The sequence below is a fragment of the Odocoileus virginianus genome, chromosome 27, assembly GCF_023699985.2.
Source record: "Odocoileus virginianus isolate 20LAN1187 ecotype Illinois chromosome 27, Ovbor_1.2, whole genome shotgun sequence".
Classification (NCBI taxonomy): domain Eukaryota; kingdom Metazoa; phylum Chordata; class Mammalia; order Artiodactyla; family Cervidae; genus Odocoileus; species Odocoileus virginianus.
Window position 1 is genome coordinate 29,061,610 of NC_069700.1, and position 24,013 is coordinate 29,085,622.

The following is a 24,013-nucleotide window of genomic DNA, read 5'->3' on the forward strand; positions in this document are numbered from 1 at the left end:
TCATAAATTACAAGGTGCTCTGTGGCGGCAAGGGAAGAACAAGAAGGGAGGGGCAGTGGGGGCACGCTGGGGGCCTTCCTATTCCAGACCAGCAGTGATGTGCCCGGGGATCTTGGGGAGGGAAAAGGGGGCAGGCTCATGGATGTTTAGGACATGGGATCCCAGGACACAGGGGACTGGAAGGGTGTGGGGATGAGGGGGAGGGCGGTAATGGTGGGATGTCTAGGTTTGTCATCTGGGTAAGCAGAAGGGGGCTTCACAGGAGACCGGATGGAGATTCAGGGTGGGACATGATGAATTTGAGTGGCTTCTAGAACCTACCACCCATTCCCCAACTTCCCCAGCTCTGCTTCCTGTTCTACAGCCAGGCTGGTGAGTCAGAGAACAGGCAGATGGGTATACCTCTGGGACCTGGGGAGCCCACGTAGAGTGGATCCCACGGGGTGTTACCAGGGGTCTAGATATTTGTGGGGGGGAGGGGGAAAGGTAGTTCTTGCCCCTAACCAGAGCCCTAGTGGAAGGGGCAGTGAAGGGATGTGTGAGCCCTGCCCTTACCCCGTGGACAGAGCCTCATGAAGGGCCCTAACAGAGGACACTGTCCCTGGCCTCATTTCTCACCTGCCTGGGAGACAGCAGGGAAGTGGGTCATCTCACAACTGGGGCATCCTTTGGGGGGCTTTTTCTCTCTCCTGTGGTGACTCAGGTAGAGTGGTGTAATGATGGACACATCATTCATTTGTTTTGCCAACGTATGCCTCATTCATTCCTGTCCTCTGTGTGGGGCTAGACAAAAAACATACAGAGACCTCAGGGAGCTCTCAGGCCTACAGGGGCAGGGCGGGCGCGGGGCAGGGGGGACAAGTGAGTGATGATCTCTATGAGCATTGCTCCTCTAGAGGTGCTGTCAGATACTCCCTCATGAGTGTTCTGGAGGGGCCTTGAGGAGTGCTAAAGAGTACAGGCTCTGGATCACATTGTTGCGCTTGGATGCTGGCTCCTCTCTACTCCCCAGCTGTGCAACCTTGGGCAGATGATTTAACCTCTCTGGGCCTTCCTTCTCCATCTACAAAATGGGGATGGCATAGCACCCACCACCTAGAGTCCTTATGAGGATTAAAAGCATTAATACATGAGAAGAGCTTTGAACAGCGCCTGACACACCTTGAATGTTCCACAGTGTTAGCTGTTATTAATTTGCTTATCATCATCATCTTCATCACAGACTCAGGAGTCTGCAGGGGAGCAGTTAGCACGGAGGAGAAGATGCTGGAGAAAGCTTCACAGAGCATCTGACATTTCAATTGGGCCGGAAAGGTGACATTTTGCCGAGGGGAAAAAACCAAGGCCAGGGAAGTCGACCCAGGCGAGGGAACAGGAGCAAAGGCAGAAAGTGTGGAAATGCAAGGCACGTTCAGGAGAACAGGCAGGCCCCCAGCTCCAGGAAGCATGGAGGATTTGGAGATGGATGTCCGGGGAGAGGAGATCAAGTTTGGGAGAGGCTGGAATGTAAGATGATGGAACTCGGGCTTTACCCCAAAGGCAAAAGGGTGCTGGCAGAGTTACTTTAGAAAGTGCTATGACCAGGGGACTTCCCTGATGGTCCAGTGGCTAAGATTCCGCATTCCCAATGTCGGGGAGCCCAGATTCAATCCCTGGTCAGGGAGATAGATCTCACATGCTGTGAGGAAGAGTTTGTACTTGTCTTAGAGAAGAATTGTGGTGACAGCTGCATGGAAGATGGGTCAGAGGCAGGAGGCTGCCCAGCTGGGCCAGGTGAGAGACAACAAGGGTTTGAGCTCAGGAAGTGCAGGGGATGGTGGAGAAGATGCTTGGGGAGCTGGCCAAGCACTGAGTTACTGTGAGGATGCAGGGATGGAGGCGAAACTGGACCTCAGTCCGCCTTAATAACCAAGAAAGACGTTGGAAACCTCAGGTGAGAGTATTGGGCCACCATGCGCCCTAAGTGAAGTCCTCCAACAGGTGGAATCAGATCCTTGGGATTCCTGCACCCAGCATCATTGACTTTATTTCCTTTCTTAATTAAGAAATTGTTTTTCTTTTTACTTTTTTTAATGTTTAACACTTTTTAAAGTCTTTACTGAATTTTTTATAATATTACTTCTGCTTTATGTTTTGGCCCAGAGGCATGCAGAATCTTAGCTCCCCAAGCCAGGGGTTGAACCCACTCCCCCTAGTGTTGGAAGGCAAAGTCTTAACCACTAGACCACCTGGAAAGTTCTGCTTCTTTGACTCTAGAGCTGCCTCTCTGCTAGCTCCCTGGGAGCCGTGGACCATGTCCAGCCCTGGGCAGCACCCTGGTGGATCAGGGCATAGATGTCATTGCATAGCAGGGAAACAGATCCCATTTCCGAGCCTGACTGGGCTGCTCACACCTAGCTGTGTGACCCTTTAGAGTCTCTTCGCTTCTCTGATCTTTGGTTTCCCTCCTTTGCAAAATAAGGCCAATAGCAACAAGCTCAGAGGGCTATTTTAAAGATAAAATGTGGGATGACTAAAAGTGCCTAGCACCGCTCCTGGAGCCTGGGACCCACTCAGTAAGTGGTAGGTGCTTGTGGGTCTCACCTCCCCAGCAGCACTGCCCTTAGGGTCCCCTCACTCCACTCCACCCCTTACCCCACTGTTCAGGGCTCCCTCTGCCTTACCAATTCCTCCCCACCCCATGGGGGATCCAGTTTCCAAGATGACTTCCAGCTGGCATGTGGAGAAGGATCTGTCTAGATTCCCCTTCCACTGAATCCTCTCCTGCCTGAGACATGTGTGACCTGCACTTTACCATTTGGGGCATCTCATTACCTTGGTAGAATCAACAGAGCCTGTCTAGGCTGGAATCTTTGAAGTTCTTCTTGGAGGCAATGCGTGTGCGCTCAGTCGCTTCATCTTGGAGGCAGAGGGATGGACAAATCAAGACCCCCGATCCTGAGCCTTTGACTGAGTGTCTCACTGCCCTCCCTCCTGCCTGCAGACTCTTGGCTGGGCTCTGGAAACAGATTCTACTGCTTATGAAGAGAAAGCTGCTGCTGCTCGTCACCGTCCAATCAGTGTACAGGCCAGGAAGGCGTGGCTGGGTGCTCTGTGTCTCTACAGCCCGTCTGTCTCCTGCTGCCGCAAAGATCCTCAGAGCTGATTGAAGTGTGATGCGTGGGCTTAGGAAGGAGGGAGGGAAAACAGCAGCTCAGACCACAGCCGTCGTCCTGGGTCAGTGCCTGCGCTTCCCTCCCTCTACCTGGCACTCCACCCCCTCCCGCGCTAGGCTGCCAAACCATGCATGGCCTTTCCACTCAGCCCACATCTGGGAACAAAGCCAGGCAGCCAGGCATCTTCCTGTCTCTGCATCCCCACCTGACTCTAGTGAAGCTGGGATGCAGGACAGCCTCCAGGGGCTCAGATCCCTGGGAAGGGGACCTTTCTCTTCACCAGGCTCCCTCCAGATGCACCCTCCATGGTACCAGGAGGCAGCTTCCCACAGGAGCCATGATTCTAGCCCCAGCTGGAATTCCATCACCCGGCTTTGTGCAGTCCCCCATACCTTGTAACTCTTTTGCTCCCTCTGGCCAACAGCCTTGGCTGAGACCCCTGTCCGGGAGATACGCTGGGGAAGTGGGCAGTCTGGATGAGTCTGGGTCTTTGGACTGTTTACTCAGTATTACTTCTGCTGACTTAGCAAAGTAAAGCAGAGAGGAAGCCTGCAGGGTAAGGACCAAGCAGAAGGGATTATTTTCTTCAAGAAAGGAGGTTTGCAAGATGGAGGAAGAGAAAATGAACTTAACAGGCAGCTGGTCGGATGGATAAGAAACTCAGCATGAAATTTACTGGTTCATTCATTCACTCACTCACGTGTTAATTAGATAGTCACTGTGTCCGAGCATTGTTTGATAGTCACTGTGTCCGAGCATTGTTTTAAGGATACAATGGCCAGTCAGCAGAGATGGTCCCTGTGCTCAAGAAACACTCGCCTTAGGGCAGAATAGACCTGTAAACTGGCCCTTAGAGTTCAGGGTGAATGGGGACCGCTACGAAAGTGCAGTGAGCTGTTCTATGGGGAAGGTCTATGCGAGCTGGGTGGAACCAGGAAAACCAAAGTCACTTAGATATTTATAACTGCAGTAATTTAATAGAGAAAATTGGCTAAAAGGTGATAGAAGGGATCAACTCACCTGGAAATTAGCAATGGCAGGAAGCAGTTACTATTCCATTACAGGGGTAAAGGGTGGGGGCAATGTGATGAGACCCCTTTAGGGTTCCAAGTTGAAAGTGGATCCATAGTGAGTGTATCACAGTGAGAGCCAGAGTCCCGCAGGGGGCGCTGCTGCCCCGGGTCCCTTAGGCAGAGACGGAGGAAAGGCATGTCGGCCCTGTGCCTTTCTCTTGCCCTCCACGTCCCTGTCTGAGGAGCCAGGGGACAGGGGAGGCCTGTGGGGGTCAGACACCGCGCAACACACAGCAGACCAGGGAAGGGCAAGGGGGCTCAACTCAAACCAGACTGGAGTGGAGGGGTTCTAGGAGATTTTCCCACAAGATGTGGTATCTAAGCCTGAAATATGCACAGATGTTAATCAGAGAAGAGAAAGATCAGGTGACACGGGAGACTCAGTTGCAGACTCAAAGATCTGGGGGGCTCAAGAGAGTGTGTTGGCTGGAGGAAGTGAGGAGAGTGGCTTTGTGAAACATGGAGATGAGGGGCTGGGGGGTCAGGGGAAGCATGAGGAGAGATGCTTTCAGGAGAAAAAGGAGGGAGGTCATGAAGGGCCTTGGAAGAAAGTCAGGAAGATTGGACATTATACAAAAGCCATGGGGTGCAAGGGATTGCAATTGTTTTGAGCTGTGACATGATTGGATCTGGGTTTCTGGAAGACTGTTCCAACTGGGTGGAATATGGACAGAAGGAATGGAGAGGGAAGATTGGAGGCAGGCAGATTAGTAAGGAGACCGTCGTAGTAATCTCAGCAAGCAAGGATGGTGGAGGGAAGTGCCAGGAGACATGCAGGGTTTCAGGAGTATTTAGCACAGATGTTGGCAGGACATGGTGCCTGATTAGTGAAGGAGGGGAGGGCAGGGGTTAAGGGTGACACCCATGACTGTGGCTTGGACAACTGGGCAAATGGAAATACTTTCTATTGAAGAGCAAAATGAGGGGCCTGTGGGGGAAAGCTCAGTTAAGGTGGGCATGAGATGCTCATGAGATGCTGTAATAGTTGTGGCTGCAGTAGAATTGTTTTTCCTTGATATTTGTGTTTATCTGGCTCTTCATGAGGAGGCCTTCTCCTGAAGCCAGGACCCCAAGGGGACAGACCAAGTGTGTTTTCATCCTAAAATCTCATGTTCTTTTTCTGTTCCTCCCCATTTTCTGTCCCTTGAGCAACCTCAGCATTTATTGAGAATCCAGCTTCTAGAAAGCTGCAGGTCAAGCTGTGTCTTCCAAATCCATCTCTCATCCAGGTTGAGTCACACCCAGGCCTCTCAGTTCTTCTTTTATCTTTTATTTTATTTTAAAGAAACATATTTATTAATTTGGCTTTGCAGGGTCTTAGCTGTGGCCTGCAGGATCTTTGGTCTCTGTTGCGGCATGGGGATTTATTTTAGTTGTAGCATGTGAACTCGGGCTTTTCAGGTAGCGCTAGTGGTAAAGAACCCCCCTGCCAATGCAAGAGACATTGGAGACACAGGTTTGATCCCTGGGTCGAGAAGATCCCCTGGAGGAGGTCATGGCAACTCACCCCAGTATTCTTGCCTGGAGAATCCCATGGACAGAGGAGCCTGGCGTGCTACAGTCCACACGGTCACGAAGAGTTGGACACGACTGAGGTAACGGAGCTCACACGCACACGTGAACTCTTCATTGCTGCATGTGGGATCTAGTGCCCTGACCCAGGGATAGAATCTGGGCCCTCTGCTTTGAGAGTGTTGAGTCTTAGCCCTGGACTACCAAGGATGTCCCTCAGCCCTTCTGATAATCTCCTGGGTGAGCTGGGATGCATGAAGGCTCTGACAATAAATGCCTTTTACTGTGCCTCCAGTCAGCTTTTGCTTAGCGATCTTCTGGAATCGGTATGAAACAGAATCACAAGACAAAGATGAGGCGTGGTCAGAGCCGTCACACACCTACAGGGAGGAGGCTGCCATGCAGGAGGTGGAGGAAGCTGGGGGCCTCACTCTTCTCATACTCTAAATGTGTGTGTTAGACTTGATGTATCATAGCATCCCCTCTTCTTTAGTCTCTAAGAACCTGGGTTTGTCCCAGAAGCAAGGCACTCAGCCCCCTTGATGAACCTGGTTGACTGTGGCACAGTCACCCAGTCAAGTTCACTTCACCAATGTTGATTTGCCAGCAGTTGAGGGGATGTGACTCAAGTTCCAGCCAATGAGGCCTGTGTTCATTTCCTAGGGCTCCCACAACAGACATTCACAAACTGGGTAATTTACAATGATGGAAATATATTCTCACAGTTTTGGGGGCCAGAAGGTTAAAACCAAGGTGTCTGCAGGGCTGTGCTACCTTGAAGGCTGCAGGGGAGAATCTGTTCCTTGCCCTTCTCTCAACTTCTGGTGTCACTGGCAGCCCTGGTGCTCCTTGGCTTGTCACTGCATCACCCCAGTCTCTGCCTCCCTCATCACATGGTATTCTTTCTGCATCTATTTTCACATGGCCATGTCTTCTCTTTCTCCTCTTCTTATTAGGATACTAGTCATATTACATTAGAAGCACACCCTGCTTCAGTGTGACCTCATGTTAAATCAATAAGGTCATTAACGATGACCTTATTTCCAAGTCAGGTCACATTCTGAGGTTCTTGAGTGTATCTTTTGGGGGGCGGGGTGAGAAATGAGAAGTAATAATCAGACAACAGTCTTTGGGAAAGGCCTTCTCCTAGTAACAGATAGCACCCAGGAGAGCCCACCACTCTGTCTCCCTCCTGAGTCTGACACCATCACAGAAAAATGTGACACTGAAAGATGTGCCCATCTCAGCCCCCGCCCCCCAGGGGGATGTGGACATCTCTCATTGGTGTTGACCACAGAGGAAGATGGGAAAGTGACATTGCTGAACCACTGCGCCAACCCTGTAATCTCTCTCTCTCCTTCTGATTGAGATAACGTGCAGAAGCCACTTTTTATGGGGGGGGGTTTAAAATTCAGCTAATTAGAGCCAAACTCATCCTCTCTCATCTAGGGACATCCTGTTTTTCCTGGTCACTTTAGATAAATGTCAGACCTGTAGGATTTGAAAGCTCGAAGAGATCTGGGGAGTCATCTAGTCCAACCTATTCATTGATAGAATGAGGAAACTGACGCTCAGCAAGGAAAGGGGCCCGCTCCGGGCCACACTGAGGGGCCAGCCAGGTGGCCCCTGGTGAGGGGCACAGCCAGGATCCACACTAGGTTCTCCAGACTCCCCATCCCCCACAGTACTTCTCGGGCTCCTGTACTCATGTGGCACTCCCTCTATAGGGAAAGGAGGGTGTTGTTCAAAAGGGACTGTCTGCTGGGTGGGCTGCTGCTGAGCTGTTAAGGAAGGGCAGGAGCAGTGGGACAATCTATAGGAAGGATCCCAAGGAGGACGCAGGTGCCCAGCATGCTGCAGAGTTGTGTTCAGCCCCAGGGACACACATTTGTTCTAATCACATGCTCTCAGTAGGGTGTGCTGCTCTGATTTACACACTTCAATAGGGCCTTTCATCTCACTGAGGACTTGATGCTGGCCTGCCTGGCCGATTGGGCCAGGCAATGATTTAGCCTCCAGAGCAATTCAGGGCAAGGAGGTGGGTGAAGCAAGTGCAACGCTTGGGACTTTCCCTTTGCTGAGGACTCTGCTCACCCACTTCCTTCCTTTCATCAAGGCTGTGTGTGGGACGGCTCAGCATGGGTGGTGGAAGGGAGGCGGTGATCCACCCTCATCTGGGGAGCTGGGAGGGATGCACATGATCTTGGCAACTTTCCAAGAACGCAAAGAACTCTTAACTTTGTCAGTTTGGTTGAATCAAGATCTGTTAAATTCAAAGAATCTAGAATTTCTGAATTTGGATGGAGGGCACTTGAGGCATCTTCTAGTCAAAGCTGCTCATTCCATAGGGGTGGACACCAAGGCCCCAAAAGGGTTCAAGGAAGCTTTCCCTAGAGACAGAGCTAGTTAGAATCTACACGACCACATCAGCCTCTCCATGTTCCCTACCTTCATCTGAAGCAGAGTTGATTCTTGGGTTCAGTCAGTAAGTACGTTTGAGCCTGGAGTCAGCAGCTTCTGATATGGACTCCCAAACTTCCCTTTGAGTGTGTGTTGGACCTAGTCATTGCTTATAACCAATAGGATATGGCAAGAAAGATCCATGTTGCTTCTGTGGTTAAGTCACAAAGACAGTGATTTCCATTTTACCAACTCTACTCTCTCTCTTTCTGACTTCTCTTCTCATGAACTTGCTGTGACAAAGTGAGTTGGAGAGGCCCTCATGGCAAGAAGCTGAGGGCCACCACCTACCAATGGCCAGCAAGGGGCTGAGGCCATCCATCTAACAGCCATGGAAGAATTGAATCTTGCCAATAAACTAGAGTGAACTTGGCAAGCAGATCCTTCCTCAGTTGAACCTTCAGATGAGACCACAGCCTTGGCTGACATATAGGTTGTAGACTTGTGAGAGATCATAAAATAGAAGACCCAGTTAAGTAATGCCTAGAATTCTAAGCCACAGAAATGGTTGGAAAATGAATGTGCATCATTTTAAGTTGCTAAGCTTTGCTATGTAGCAATAGACAATTAAGACAATTCTCTATTCCAGGATACTTAGAAATGTCTACCTAACACATTCTAGATAGTGACAAGAATGAAAAGAAATGGTTAATATATATTTACATAAGCTAGTAGTTTGATGAGATAAGATATAGCATGTGAAATAACAATTACATTTTATTGAGTCTTTCCTTGTGCCAGGGATGGTTATTCTTTACATATATTAATTAAAAAAATTTTTTAGTCCTCACAACAACCCTGTAAAGCCTATTATTAGCCCTACTTTATAGGTGAGTAAACAGAGGTGCAGAGAAGTGAATATCTTGCCCAGGTTCACACAGTAAGCAATGGAGCTGGGAATTGGACCTTGGCTGTCGGGCCTCAGAGGCAAAGAAGATCCCATTCATTCATTTAGAAAGCACTTAAGTGTCTCTTATGTGCTTGCTATTGTCAGTTGCTGAGCAGATAAATATATGTTCTTGTTGTAAAGGAGCCAGAAGTTCTGGCCCACTTTAGTGATGACCTTGGGCAAGTTATTTAACCTTGGCATCTTCGGGGGATGAGGGGAAAAATAACCTATACAGTGTTGATGAAATGAGTTAGTATTCATAAAATGCACATAATAATGCCTGGTACATAGTAAATGTTATGTTTGTTAAAGATAAATAAATAGCTAGATATGTCATCAGGCAGTGACCTCAGCATGTGGGAAATTGCAGGGGCCTGTCTGCTTGGGGTGCAGTGGGAGTGCAGGGGCGGGGAGCTGGCCTTCTCCTCCCATCTTTTGTGCATGTTCATTTAAGTTCTGGGCTCAGTCGTGGGCTTCCCATGCAGCCTGTGGCCTTTTCAATACTTCTTATCCCCTCATTAAGATAATCATCAGTTCTAAGGAAGGCCTTCTCCTGCCAAGACGCCCAACTCTTAATTGGTGTTCACTTTTCAGCCTAAGCTTCTCAAGATGATGGGCTTTTGAAGACAGTCTTTCCAAGCCCCAGGGTTCCTTAGTACCTTCAACTCCCTTCCCTGCAAGGCACAAAGGCTCAGAAGTCATGGGGTCCACTCCACAGGCTCCCATGCCTCCCACTTTTCTAATAAACTCTTCTCTGTTGGCCAGACCAATTCCTTTCCATACTTTGCCCAAAGTCCAGAAGATACAATCATTTGAAACAGAGGATATGTAAAGACTCTGAAAATGCTTAATGAGCTGTAAGTGCCAAATGCATCCCACAGATAGTAAGAATTGATGTTGGTCAAACTGAGGGGATCAGTGTAGAAAGCAGTGGCCAAGGAGTGTTCAAGGAGGAGATAGGATTCCAGCCAGACCTTAAAGAGGGGTAAGGGAAGGGAGAATGGGGGTTTGTGGGGCAGTGCAGAGAGTGGGGAGCACTTCTAGGGTGTCATGAAAGCTGTGGTGTCATGAAAGCTGGTGCTTATCCACATTGAGTTTTCTTCTCTGTAGAATATAGGTGAAGATTTTACCCCTCACCCCTATACTTGCTGTTATGTGAGGGTCACAGGACTGGATGTGGCCAATCGACTGCAGATAGAACTGATGTATATTTCTTATATGCTAAAGCATTGATGGATGGTACAAGTATCTTCAGCACTTTTTCTTTTCCTGCTGTGGAAGCCTATGTCAAGATAGAGGAGCCACGAGGTCAAAGGGGCTGAGAATACTGAGCTATCACATGGAGAAGAGCTACCTGGAAGGTTACCTGGACCCACAGTGGACTTAGTGAGTGATGAATAAATCTTTGTCATATTAAGCCACTTCCCAGGTGGCTCAGTGGTAAAGAATCCACCTGACAATAAAGGAGCCCGCAGGAAACTCAGGTTTGATCCCTGGGTCAGGAAGATTCCCCTGGAGGAGGAAAGGGCAACTGCATCCAGTAATCTTGCTGGCAGAATCCCAAGGATAGAAGAGCCTGGTGGGCTACATACAGTCCATGGGGTCGCAAAGACCTGGACACCACTGACCACACACATATGCATATTAAGCCACCGAAACTTTAGTGGTGCTGTTTTTGCCAAGACCTAGCCTTCCCTGAAGTCCACAGCAGGCTGTGTATTGAGTAGTGAGACAGGAGGTTAGTTAAGGGGGACCAGAGGTGGCCTGGAGTGGGGCATCAGAATCACCAGGGGAGAATTTAACCATGACAAAACTTCCCATTCAGCTGGGTGTGAGTATTAAGTTGTCCAGGTTGATCCCAAAGTACCACCCAGGGGGAGGATCACAGATGTGCTCATCTTCATGCCTTGCTGCTGCTAAGTCACTTCAATTGTGTCCGACTCTTAGCGACCCCGTGGACCGCAGCCTACCAGGCTCCTCCGTCCATGGGATTTTCCAGGCAAGAGTACTGGAGTGGGGTGCCATTGCCTTCTCCGCCTTACTAGTATGTAATGTTAAGTAAACTGCTTTCCTCTCCAAGCCCTGGGTTTTTGGTCATAAAAGGAGAAAAGTATTAATGGACAGATAGGGCCCAGTGCTAACATTTCACACAATCCATATGAAAGGGCTTTGTAAACTGTAAATGCATGCTAAGTTGCTTCAGTTGTGTCCAACTCTTTGCAACTCTATGGAATGTAGCCTGATTGGCTCCTCTGTCCATGGGATTCTCCAGACAAGAATACTGGAGTGGGTTGCCATTTCCTCCTCCAGAAGATCTTCCTGATCCAGGGACCCAACCCAAGTCGGTTATGTCTCCTGCATTGCCAGGTAAGTTCTTTACCACTAGGTCTACCTGGGATTGTAAAGGGCTAGACCAAAGAAAAGGAATTTTATTCTTGATGATATTGAAGTCCTGAAAAGGCAGGCATTCAGATTCCAGCTAGTGGATTGTTCACTGTGAGAACGGCTGTGACTGATATATTTAGTCTAGAGTCAGTTTCTCCGGCGGTTTCCCTGTTCCCTCCAGTCCAGTGTGCGCTCCAACAGGATGGGCGTTAGGGTTCTGAGTGTCCCTAAGCCAGACAGTGGCATCTGTAGAGACAGCCCTGCTGCTCTCCTTCCTCTGATGCTATCTGATGACTTTATCCACCGACCAGCTTAACCACCTGCTACCTGTTGTCCCGCAGATAGCAAAGGTCTGACAGCATTCTGCTTCCATTAGAAACCATGAATTTCTGTTTTTATCCAAGTTTTGTGTATGTCAAATAGGTTATAATGTAAAGGAACAATGACCAGTTACAACCTACCCATCCAGAACCCCTCTCGTCAGGTGGAACATTTCAACTCTTTAGTTATTTCCTCTGGTCTTTACTTCTTCATTATTGGCTGACTCTTGATAATTTCCTTTGAGGCGTTATGCATTGACTCCCGAGGACTTTGAGCATTTTGCACTCTGATATTACTCTTCCTGTCATACCCCCAGCATAATTACTCTCCCCACCGGTCTTTCAATAGTGTTTTTCTGACAACTTGTGGCTAAAAATAAGTATTCAATGTTTGTTTCAACATTTGTAATTAAATAAATACTGCTTAGAAAGAGCCATGTATGATAAGTTTCCTTCCCAAACTATTCTTAATTTTCTTAGAGCTAATCATTGTCTCTATTTTCTTTATTCCGTTATTCACATTTTTTTACTTCAGGGAGGGCTCAGAGCTAAGTGGATGTGTCTCTTTCAGAGCACATTCAGCTGGAAACTATAGCAGATTTTACACACTGTGAAAGTGTGAAATTTACAGATGATCCCTTAGATCATTCCCCTCCACTGAAATGTTAGGAAGAGCAGTCTGGATGTCTGTTATGCCTTTTCACTCTGTCTTCTAGTTTCTAACTAAGATAACTAGAAATCTCTTCTCTGTTGCACACAGAAAAAAATGTCTGTTTTCAGAGTCTGGGGGAGAAGGGTCTGGTTTTGCTTTGTTTTTTTCTTTATCTAGAAGCTCCCCGAGTACAGAGGTTCTATCTTCTCATAAGTCTGAGCTCCCTGAGGCCATGTCTGAGGGCCATGTCTCATCTTGAGGGGCTCCCTGGGGGCAGGGCTGTGTCTCCCTCAGACTGGGGCTCCCTGAGGTGGGAATGTGTCTCTCCTTTACATCTCCTTCCCTCCAGCTCCACCTCAATGTTTTAGAAGCCGCTCTATTTGGGGGAGTTGAGGCCCTGAATGTTACTATGAAGCCCTGGAGCTGCTTTCCTGCCTGTCCCTCCTACTGATGATCCTGGCTTCCAGGAAGCAAAGAAAACAACGCCCATAGAGACAGTCCCACTGAGGCTGTTTTCTATTCTAAACCTTTTAGAGACACCAGTTCTCCTGCACCCACTTGCTCCCAAGGATACCTTTCCCTTCCCTCTCTTTTCCTTCGCGTATAGCTTTTCTTTTTTACTGCCACTGTCGGTGGAGAGACACTGCAGATGACATGAATAATAGATTATTAATTTGGAGCCCCTCCAGTGAGTGAGACTTGCCACCCAGTGAGGATGCATGTTATGTAACCAGCAAATTATGGTGGCATCAGAGGCAGCGTGTCTGCTGAAGAGTGTGAGATTAGAGGCGTGAGAGAAGCAGGGAGCAAGGCCACTTCACAGGAGGGTCTGTGGGGAGCCAAGCTCTGGGCTGGCTATTTGCAGCTGTCTTCTCTCTGTGAAGCTTCACAATGACCAGTGAAGAGGCGTCAGAATCTCTCTGTGGAGAGAGAAGGGACTGGTTGAAGCCGAGCTGCCTAGCGCCAAGTCCTGCTGAATTCCTGGCGCCGGCCTGTACCCGGCTGGTTGCCACCCTGAAGCTTCCCCGTCTTGGTGAGTTGGTTGGGACTGTGCCTCAGAAGACCTGCTGGAAAAGGTGTCCCGCATGAGACAGGAAAACCAGACCTAGGAGTTGTCATCTCCTGAGGAGGAAGTCCCTGGCCATTCTCCTGCCTGGATTTCTCCCCTGAGACCCTTGGAAGGTGACTTATGGCTGGAAGCTGATCACCCAGTGTGCCCACACCATCTCCAGCACTGATAGTGCAGTAGTGCCTCATGGAGGGAAATTTCAGGCCATCTTTCTTGACTAGAGGCAGGCCAAGAGTTGGTTGTAAAGGCTTCTGAGATGAGCATTTCAGAGGCAGGAGTCTGGCTCATGGCCGCCATGAAAATGTACCTCTCAGAACTCCTTCTTCAGAGAATGTATTGGATTCAGCCAACATGCTCTGAATCCCACCGTGTTGGGTTTAAGACCATGCTTCCCAGCTCATGACTGAGTGTGGCTGGGACGTGAAGGCAGAGGCCTTCATGTGAGATGCGGGAGGGGAGACATCAGCTCAGGCCCTCCCCTCCCCTACTGGCCTTATCCCGTTTGCTTAACTTTCTTCACCTGCACTACAGTCTAAGAGTTTTCCACCCAACTTTCCTTCCTTCCCACTCTCCTTTACAGCATCAGACCTGTGTTGCAACTTGACACTTCTCCCAGCCTTTTCCAGCTTTCTCTCCATTTTCCTTCACAGGCATGTCTTCCCTCTCGTAATCCTGGCATCTGCTTCTTAGAGGAGCTAGACTAATGTAGGATCTTCAACCCCTGGACCAGGCAGAAATGCTCACTGTCTATGCACTGAGATGGAAGAGACTGGGGACAAATGCACCATGTTTATAATCCATCATGGACCTTACGTGGATGGAACTGGCTTCCTACCCCAGGAACTGCAGAGGCCCTGAGGCTGGAGTGTATTTGGCCTGCATGACTAAGGTAAACAGTGGTAGGAGATGAGTTCAGAGAGGTGAGAGGGCCAGGTCAGGTGGGACCTGGAGCCATCTTGGGACAGCATTCCAAGCCTGATTGGAAAGCTAGGACTAGGCCCCTTCATGGTTTCCTCTTGTCTCTCTTTTCTTGTCCATCAGAAGCTGGGTCTGTTCCTCATTGGTCAGTTTCTCCAAGGCTGCAGCATCAAAAGTGGCTTGATTCCTCCCCTTCCTGTGCTTCTTAATCAGCAGTGCCCCACTGTTCTATTAATATCAGAGGGGGGCATGGAAGCCTGGTGGTTATCAAGGCTTTAAGGAAATCCTGGCCCTGCTCAGTCACTGTTAGCCTTGGAACCTTGGACAAGTTAATCTCTTAGAGCCTCAGTTCCCATCTGCACAAAAGTAATGCTAATAATAGCAGTCATAGCAGCTAACACTAGTCAAATGTCTACTACGTGCCAGGCACTATTCTAAGTGCATTACATTTATCGTAAGATCCATGTCTGTGGGATGGCTGCTGTAATTAACCTATAGATGAAGTGGTTAAGAAACTAGCTGGAGATCACCAGATGGTGAGGAGCAAAGGTGGGCTGCAGACCCACGTGGTCTTTCTTCCCAGATCCTGTGTTATCCTGCCCCGGGTGCTCATCTCACAGCTGTCAGGAGAGCGATCTAAAAAAGTCCAGTGTCCTTTAGGAAATGTCCGCAGTCCCGACACATGCCTGGGTTCTGATTCCCATGCTCTCTGTGACAGTGTGTATAAATACACAGAACACCTTGTCCTTTCATCTGTCATTCAGGAGGAACATATTTATTGGGGGCCTCTTATGTGCCAGGCAGTGTCACAGGTGCTAGATAGAGCAGAGACTAAGCCAAATTTGTCCTTGACCCCCTGAAACTTACAGTCTGGAGGAGAAGAGAGACATTAAACAGATAATTATGTAGATGATTAATTACAGTCAGGGTCTGTGCTGTAAAGAGAAGCAGGGGTTAGTGAGAAAATGTAACAAGGTGACTTGGACTGAGTGGGAATAATTGACCCTAATACTTAGCCCCTGCCAGCCTCTATGTGATCCTGTCTAATGGAAGAGACACAGCCCTGCCTCAGGGAGGCCCAGTCTGAGGGGAGACACAGCCCCGCCTCAGGGAGCCCCAGTCTGAGGGGAGACACAGCCCTGATTCAGGGAGGCCCAGTCTGAGGGGAGACACAGCCCTGCCTCAGGGAGCCCCAGTCTGAGAGGAGACACAGCCCCGCCTCAGGGAGCCCCAGTCTGAGAGGAGACACAGCCCTGCCTCAGGGAGCCCCAGTCTGAGGGAAGACACAGCCCTGCCTCAGGGAGCCCCAATCTGAAGGAGAAAGGAGTCCTCCTCACTTGTATAACAAAACTACTAAGGTTCCTAACTCTGACTACTGCGAGGTCAGTTAGCAGGACACAAGGGAAAGCAGAGTCTTCTGGTCAAGGCTGAAGATCTCTTGTTGGAAGGGCTCAGGCTGGCATTTAGGGGTCCTGCCCAGCACAGGCCGAGCATACCCTAGGAGGGTCAGCTTTCAGTGAAATTGTGGCTAAGAAGGACACAGGCAGAGGTAGAAATAAGAGCAGGTAACAAAGTTAAGTGACCCGGCGTGGGTACTAAATAAATTAGAGGTGTTAGTCTGAGCTAGTGAGGGTCCCCACGTCAGTAAATAACACAGAGGAGCCCCAGAGCCATCAACTCTCCCCACTACTCCACTATCAAAGGTCCCGTTGCTGGAGCTTCCAGGGAGATTTATCTCCATTTCAGTACCTGGCTCTTCAGAGTTGGAAATTAAAGTGAAACCATGGAGCAGAACCTGGGGCTATGGTGATGCAGTCGTGTGGGAGCCGGTGACTCAAAGGAAAGCTAAGGCCAGCTCAACCGCTGACTGAACAGCTGAAGGAGGATTATTTTTTTTTAAGAGAAGGAGTTGGGGGAAAATTTCTAATGAATCCTATCCAACCATAAAATCATGTATAAAATGAATCCTATCTGACAATAAAATAAAAGTGAAACAAATTACTAGGTTCTCATATTTGTAGGAGAAATTAATTTCATGTTTAGAATACTAATTGCTGGCTGAAGGGTCTGAAACCACACGTTGCCTGTATGTAGCCTGAGCCTTAGTTAGGGGGGCTAAGAGGAGGGGCAGGGGCGGCCTGGGCTGGGGTCTTCTGCTTGGACCCTGCCTTGGCTGTGTCTTTCTTCAGTGCCCGGGGCTCAGTTGGTACAACATTGCTTGGCATGTGTGAATTACTTCTGATATTTTTTGTTTTCCTCAGACTGGGATGTGCCTGGAAATAGCAGTTGTATCTCCTCTATCAGATGTAGGCTCCCTGAGGCAGGGACTGTGTCTCCTCAGACCGGGGCTCCCTGAGGCGGGACTGTGTCTCCTCAGACCAGGGCCCCCTGAGGCAAGGCTGTGTCTCCCCTCAGACTGGGACTTCCTGAGGACAGGACTTTCTCTACCTCAGACTGAAGGCAGAAAATGAATCTCCCACAACAGGCTGAGGCTTCCCTGAAGGAAGGAAGTCTTGAGAAACACTAAAAACTCTTCTCTGGAAAATGAACAAATAGACAGGAAGCTACTAGGGATTCATAGACCCCCATCCAGTGTCTGCACAGCTTTTCAGCCAGATGGAGACAAAAAGACTAGAGTACAGACATGAAGTAAAAGTCAGACTCTCTGCCCTCTTAGTGCAGTAGGCAGCACATTAGTCTTATAATCTGAAGGTCCTGAGTTCGAGCCTCGGAGAAAGCAGATCCTTCAGTTTTGGGGCTTTCCAGGTGACACAGTGGTAAAGAATCTGCCTGCCAGATTCTTTGCAGGCGATGCAGATTCAATCCCTGGATCAGGAAAATCTCCTTGGAGAAGGAAATGACAATCTGTTCCGGTATTCTTGCCTGGAAAATTACAAGGAGAGAGGAGTCCAGTAGGCTACCGTCCATGGGGTCTTGAAGAGTCGTACATAAGTGAGCACACCGCACGTGCGTGTTCACACACACACACACAGACAGACATGATGTAGGAGGTGGTTTCTTGCATATTGTACTATGAAGTACACATGATGTTTGCATTTTGCTTTTTCACCCGCAGTGCCTCATAGTGGGAGATGTGAGCTAATTCCCAGTTACACAGGGGTAATTATATTAGCGGATTATCTGTGAAATGTTAAAAAAAAAAACAAAAAAACAAAAACCCACGAAACAACAAGAACAAAATCAAAATCTATCTGCCCTGTTGCCCCTGAAACTCCTGGGTCACTACCCTGGCTTAAGTGGCACCTGTGCAGAAGACAATTGGACTTACCCTCGTGGCCAAGCTCATCCAGTAATGATTCCTTTTATTGATCTCCTGCCCAGCACTGTACCAGAGCTCTACATCCATTCTGGTCCCTATATCTCCTGGGGATGACAGGCTTTATTGTGTCCATTTGACAAAGGAGGTAAACAAGATTCCAAAAATTCGAATAACTTACCCAAGCCTGCCCAGCAACTAAGTATGTGAGATGGGATTTGGATCCAGAACTGTTGATCTCTTCTCTCTCACACTAAGCTTCCAAGCACCACACACCATTAAGAAAGTCAACTTGCCCCCACTCCACCACTCACATGGTGCCAGCTTCTGGCAGACGTGGAACCTGGTCTGACAGGTGCATTCTTGTGGACAATCCCCCTAGTCTGACATCACCTCTTGAGGGGTACCTGTGGGGTTTATCCTGGCTTTGGTCCCACTTCAGGTAGACTAGCTGTGTAACTTTTGAGTGGTGTCACACCCTCTCTGGGCTCCATCTCTCAGCTATACAAGGAGACATTTAGACTAATCCAGTGGAGGCCCTTCCAGGTGTGACCAGCTGGGACACAGGCACCTCTCCGTGTCAGGGTGAGTGGTGGTATGGTGAAAAAGAGACGTCTTTTCCTGTTCACCTCTATGTGGCCCCCATGCCTTTTATTCTGGTGATCTTTGCATCCTGAAAATGGAGAGCACATGGTTCTGCGTCTCAAGGAGATGAACCAGGGACCAAGTATGCATGCAGGTGATATTCTGTTAGGCTGTTCCCTGAGGCTGGGGATTGCAGATTGGCAGTTCTGGCCCCCAGTGCATGATAGGACGCCTGTGACATTGCTCATGTACGTAGACTGTTGATGAATGAATAAATAAACAGATGAATGATTAAATGCAAGTGACCAAGACTCAGCCCCTCCAGAGGATCCCAATCCAGGTCTGAATCCTCTTCCAGCCCTGACCCATCCCACCCTCCCACCCCGCTGCAATCTGGAAGAAAACAGCCTCCCTCTCTGAACTGTCCAGTGTCAGCTGCTGGAAACTTTCGCCGACACTTACGCCCTGTCCCCGTTCCCATGCCCGTGACTGTTTCCACTGCTCCCACTCTTCCTCATCCTCACATTTTGCTCCCACCATCTCCCTTCTTCTCTGAGTCACACATTTCTTAATTATGATGGAGCATTCACAGACAGAGAGAAAGGGTGTCTGGAGGAGGGAGCCTGGCCTCCCACTTTAGCTCAGGGATCCAGGAGGAGATGAGACACCTGTTCAGGTATAAAGAACCAGGCCCTGGGGACACAGCCCATTGAAGCTTCCACTCCAGGACCAAACGTCTGGGCTAAAGCGTAATCACCTCCCCATTAATATGTTAATCTCTCACATACAGACTGAATGCCACTATTTTACTTTAAATAATTAGCTGCTGAGAAGATGTATAGTTCTAGGAAAGTCGCTGGGGCTGCAGCTGAGGGTTTAACATTTTAATTAAAGCCTTTCTGAAAAATATTTACCACGGCCTCTGATACTGTCGGGAAAGAAAGACAGGAAAGAGGAAGAAGGTAAGATGAGAGGAAGAAGCAAAGGAAGGAAGTGGGAGAGAGGGAGGAAGAGAGAGAGGAAGGAAAGGGTACAGAGGGAGAAAAAGGTCCCAGAAGAGGAGCAGGAAGGAAGCCCCTCTGAAATCTCCCCGTGAGCAAAGCCAGGCCTCAGGACCCCTCACAGTCTCCCGGGACGTTCCTCGCTACGACACAAGGAGCCCTAAGCTCGATTTTGAAGAGGATACAAATCCTTCACTCCCTCTGGCATGCTCCTGTGTTTATTTATTTATTGGCTGAGCCCGGTGCAACACATGGGATCTAGTTCCCTGACCAGGGATCGAACCTGGGCCCCCTGCACTGGAAGTGTGGAGTCTTAGCCACTGGACCGCCAGGGAAGTCCCTGCTCCTATGTTTCTAATTCTTGTCTTTCTAGCCCATCCACATCTTCTTGAGTCTCCAGTGCCCACTCCGTCTCAGCCCCATCTGACCACCTCCTATCACCTCATCATGGACACCCCCACCCCCCAGGCAGAAGGGGTCCCATAGGCAGTATACCTGGACAAGGGGCTATGGTTCTCAGGGGCCCTCTCTCCCCCTGAGGTGGGCATCTCCTTGTCTTAAAGACTTGGTTCTCCGTCCTCTACGTGTAGGGCCAGCTCAGCTATGAGCGAAGAGCAGATGTGATCGTAGAAATGGCCATTTGGCCACTAGGACAAGTCTGGCTGAGACTTTTTAAAATCTTCTAATTTTTTTTTCTTTACAGCTTTTAGTTCTTTGAAAATATTACTTTTTTTCCCCCTATTTTTTGTCCATCTGCAGAAACTCAGTTCCCTGACCAAAAATCAAATCTGCGGCCCCTGCAGTGGAAGCTCAGAGTCTTAACCACTGGACTGTCAGGGAAGTCTCCAGGCTGGAGACTTTAGATCCAAAGTGGATATGGACGGGGCAGGGACCCTGAGCTGGGAGCAGGAACCAGAGTGCCTGAGATGTCTTTTTATGACTCTTTTTTTTTTTTTGGAATTCAACCATCAGCTCAGTTTAATCACCAGCTGTATGTATATGTGCGTGTTCTCAGGCCCGGCATCTCTGGTCGCCCCTCTTTGCTGCCACCCCTCTTTACTAGCCTTAATTACAGCAATTTAGGAGGCCTGCTTAAGATTGCAGAGTAAACCTATCAATATTTCACTTAAGAATGGATTTCTGTCGGATGGTATCAGAGGCCTATAAATGAGAAATATGAGACTTGTTCTCAGGTAGCCACACACACACACCCCCTGATGAATTATTAACACGTGATTTCCTTTCTGTCTCAGGTATTGGCAACAGCTGAGAGCTTTTCCACTACAGACAGAGATGAGCATTTCTATAGGAGCTATTTGCCTAAAACACATCGAAATAAACAGGAGAAGAGTGTGGCTCTGGGTCCTGAGGTTTCCTGTTGTGAGGAGCCAGGAGACACTGCTGCTCCGATCACTTACGTTTTTGGGTTTGTTGAAAGAAGAAAGGTCATGTTCGCCAGTGAAGAGGGCAGGGTCACCAACGGGCCTGCAAACACAGCATCCATGTCAGGGCAGAGAAGGGGCTGGCAGGACCCCTGTTCTTCCCCTTCCCTCGTCTTCCTCTCACTCCCTGTGGATCCAGAGTCACAGGAGCTCTCCCCTCCCTGGGCTTCTTCAACCATAAGGCCTGCAAATGGGTTACTCGTAGCATTGGGAACTGTGTGTCCTCGGGGAACAAACATAGGCTTTGTGACCTGACATTCCGGAGTCACGTGCTAACTGGGGGACCCCAGGGAAGTCATAGCTTCACTGAATCTGTTTTCCCCAACTCTAAGGGAAAACAATTGTACCTGCCTCATGGGGTAGAACTAGCGATGGTAACTCTAAAGCCCCTATGCTGAGGGGGGCTTCAGGGTGGTAACTTCAGTGGCAGAGATGAAAATATGATTTCTTGGTGTGGTTGGTTGTGGGTGCCGTACCTTAAAAAGGACATTGACCAACTCAATTTCTCCAGAAAGAGGACGCTAGGGTGCTGAATGGTCGGGAAACTAAGGACACATAAGAGCAAATTGAAAGGACTGGGAGTGTTTGGCCTAGAGAACTTGTGTCTCGGGATGATATACTTGCTTGCCCTCTTTAAGTACATCTTCAACGTCGTCTTGCTGAAAATGGATCAGAGATGTTATGTGAAGCCCCAAGCCTTCACCCCAGGGAGAAATAGAAACTACAGGAAAAATTCAGATTACTATAAAGGACGTTTTAACCATCTGAACTGTATAAAGATGGAATGTGCTATTTCACATACTTCTGAGTCCCCATTACTCACCATTTTCAGGAATGGCTGGCTGACCACTCAGCAGGGATTCATAGAGGTGACTCATCATTCCCAACTGGAGACTATGCTTTCAGGTCATCTGGTCTCTGGTTCCACACAGAGGGCCCTTCATTAGAGCAACAGTCCTCTCCTCTTTCCATCACCTCCCTCACTGCCCCCCTGGGGAAGAGGTGATTTCTCTGTGGGCAGCTTTGGGGGAGAATCTGAGTGCTCTCTGATTTGGGGATCTTCCTCTTGACAGAAAGTACAGATGTTCTGCTTTTTCCCACCATGGGAGGAGGGTGGGACTGCAGATGCCCAGCTCTGCCTGAGACTCAGTAAGCCTAGTAAATTTAGGCATGAGGTATTACAAGCCCACCTGGCTAAGAGACCTTAATGTCACAGTCCCCTATGTTCTTCAGTGGTACTGAAGGTAATATTTTGTTTCCATTTTGCTTGACTCCTGTATCTATTTCTCAGAAAATTCTGAACGAGGTGTGGGGAAAGGGATGTTAGTCACTGAGTCCTTGAGACCTTAAGGTATTTCAGTTTCCTAAGGTCGTAACCTAGAGTGGGCACTGCCTAGTTGCTTTCAGATCTCTTTCCAGCCTTCCTGCATAGGATGCTTCCCAGCCTCCTTTGCCAGCTAGTCTCTCGTTGGGTCAGCTAATAGGGGGAATAGTGGGAGATAGCAGAAAAGGAAAAGTAAGAAGCCAGGGTATCTCTCCCTCTCTTGTCCTGCTTTAAGGCATCTCTTCAGGGCGACTGATTCTCCAACGTGGTTCCAACTCCTACCCCACAGCCTTGGCACCTGGTTTCTGGTAACTGCACCTCCCGTTGTCCCCCCTTCCCTCAGGGTCACAGTGGCTTCCGGCTCTTGCTGACCTCTGGTACTTCTGCACCCACTTTTTGGTTCCTCAATTCCTCCAATACTTGTGTAACCAGTTTCCTGTATTAAATCTCTCTGATGGAAATACCTAGTATGGGTTACGTTCTCCTGATTGGACCTTGAATGATACAGAATAGAGTGTTCACTGGGGGAAATTATCCTGCTGATTCCCCAGATGACAAGCACTGTGAAGGTCACCATGTGATTCATAGGTTCCCTAGGGATCTCCTAGCAACAGTTAGAACACGACATGGAACAACAGACTGGTTCTAAATTGGGAAAGGAGTACATCTAGGCTGTATATTGTCACTCTGCTTATTTAACTTATAGGCAGAGTACATCATGAGAAATGCCAGGCTGGATGAAGCACAAGCTGGAATCAAGATGACGGGGAGAAATATCAATAACCTCAGCTATGCAGATGACACCACCCTCGTGGCAGAAAGTGAAGAAGATCTAAAGAGCCTCTTGATGAGGCTGAAAGAGGAGAGTGAAAAAGCTAGCTTAAAACTCAGCATTCAAAAAATGAAGATCATGGCATCTGGTCCCATTACTTCATGGCAAATAGATGGGGAAACAATGGAAACAGTGACAGACTTTATTTTGGGGGGCTCCAAAACCACTGCAGATGGTGACTGCAGCCAAGAAATTAAAAGATGCTTGCTCCTTTGAAGAAAAGCTCTGACCAACTTAGACAGCATATTAAAAAGCAGAGACATTACTTTGCCAACAAAGGTCCATCTAGTCAAAGCTATGGTTTTTCCAGTAGTCATGTATGGATGTGAGAGTTGGACTATAAGGAAAGTCTAGGGCCGAAGAATTGATGCTTTTGAACTGTGGTGTGAGAGAAAATTCTTGAGAGTCCTTTAGACAGCAAGGAGATCCAACCAGTCAATCCTAAAGGAAATCAGTCCTGAATATTCATTGGAAGGACTGATGCTGAAGCTGAATCTCAAATACTTTGGCCACCTGGTGGGAAGAGCTGACTCATTGGAAAAGACCCTGATGTGGGGAAAGACTGAAGGTAGGAGGAGAAGGGGATGACAGAGGTTGAGATGGGTGGATGGCATCACCGACTCAATGGACATGAATTTGAGCAAACTCTGGGAGTTGGTGATGGACAGGGAAGCCTGGCGTGCTGCAGTCCATTGGGTCACAAAGAGTAGGACAAACCTGAGCAACTGAACTGACTGAGGGATCTCTTTAAACCTGAGGCCCCCTGATCTCTATGCCTCTGAGTTCTGAGTGTCTTAAGGAGGGATGAAGTCATGGAGGCCACGTGGAGTAGGTCAGGACCTCCTAGGGTAGGGTGTGTGTATGTGCACGCGCGCATGTGCATGCTCACTTGCTCAATCCTGTCCAACTCTTTGTGACCCCATGGACTGTAGTCTTCCAGGCTCCTTTGTCCATGGGATTCTCTAGGCAAGAATACAGGAGTGGGTTGCCATTTCCTCCTCTAGGGAATCTTCCTGACCCAGGGATCAAACCCATGTCTTCTGTGGCTCCTGCATTGACAAGTGGAGTCTTTTACCACTGAGCCACTTGGGAAGCCCAGGGTAGGGTGTAACAGCCCCT

The 24,013-nt window shown here is 48.8% G+C and overlaps 1 long non-coding RNA gene and 1 other non-coding gene across 3 annotated transcripts; one reads left to right on the forward strand and one right to left on the reverse strand.

Annotated features, from left to right (window-relative positions):
- Positions 1–2,741: 2,741 nt before the first annotated feature.
- On the reverse strand, positions 2,742–22,624 carry LOC110146737 (uncharacterized). Of its 2 annotated transcripts, none has more exons than XR_002316625.2 (5): positions 22,527–22,624; positions 21,562–21,656; positions 20,715–20,781; positions 3,548–3,704; positions 2,742–3,164 (listed from the first exon to the last, which is right to left on the reverse strand). It is a non-coding gene; the product is annotated as an uncharacterized lncRNA (long non-coding RNA). The 2 variants fall into 2 exon arrangements; XR_002316626.2 differs by having other exon boundaries at positions 22,435–22,624.
- TRNAI-UAU (transfer RNA isoleucine (anticodon UAU)) lies at positions 17,101–17,173 on the forward strand. Its single transcript has one exon. It is a non-coding gene; the product is annotated as a tRNA-Ile (tRNA).
- Positions 22,625–24,013: the final 1,389 nt, after the last annotated feature.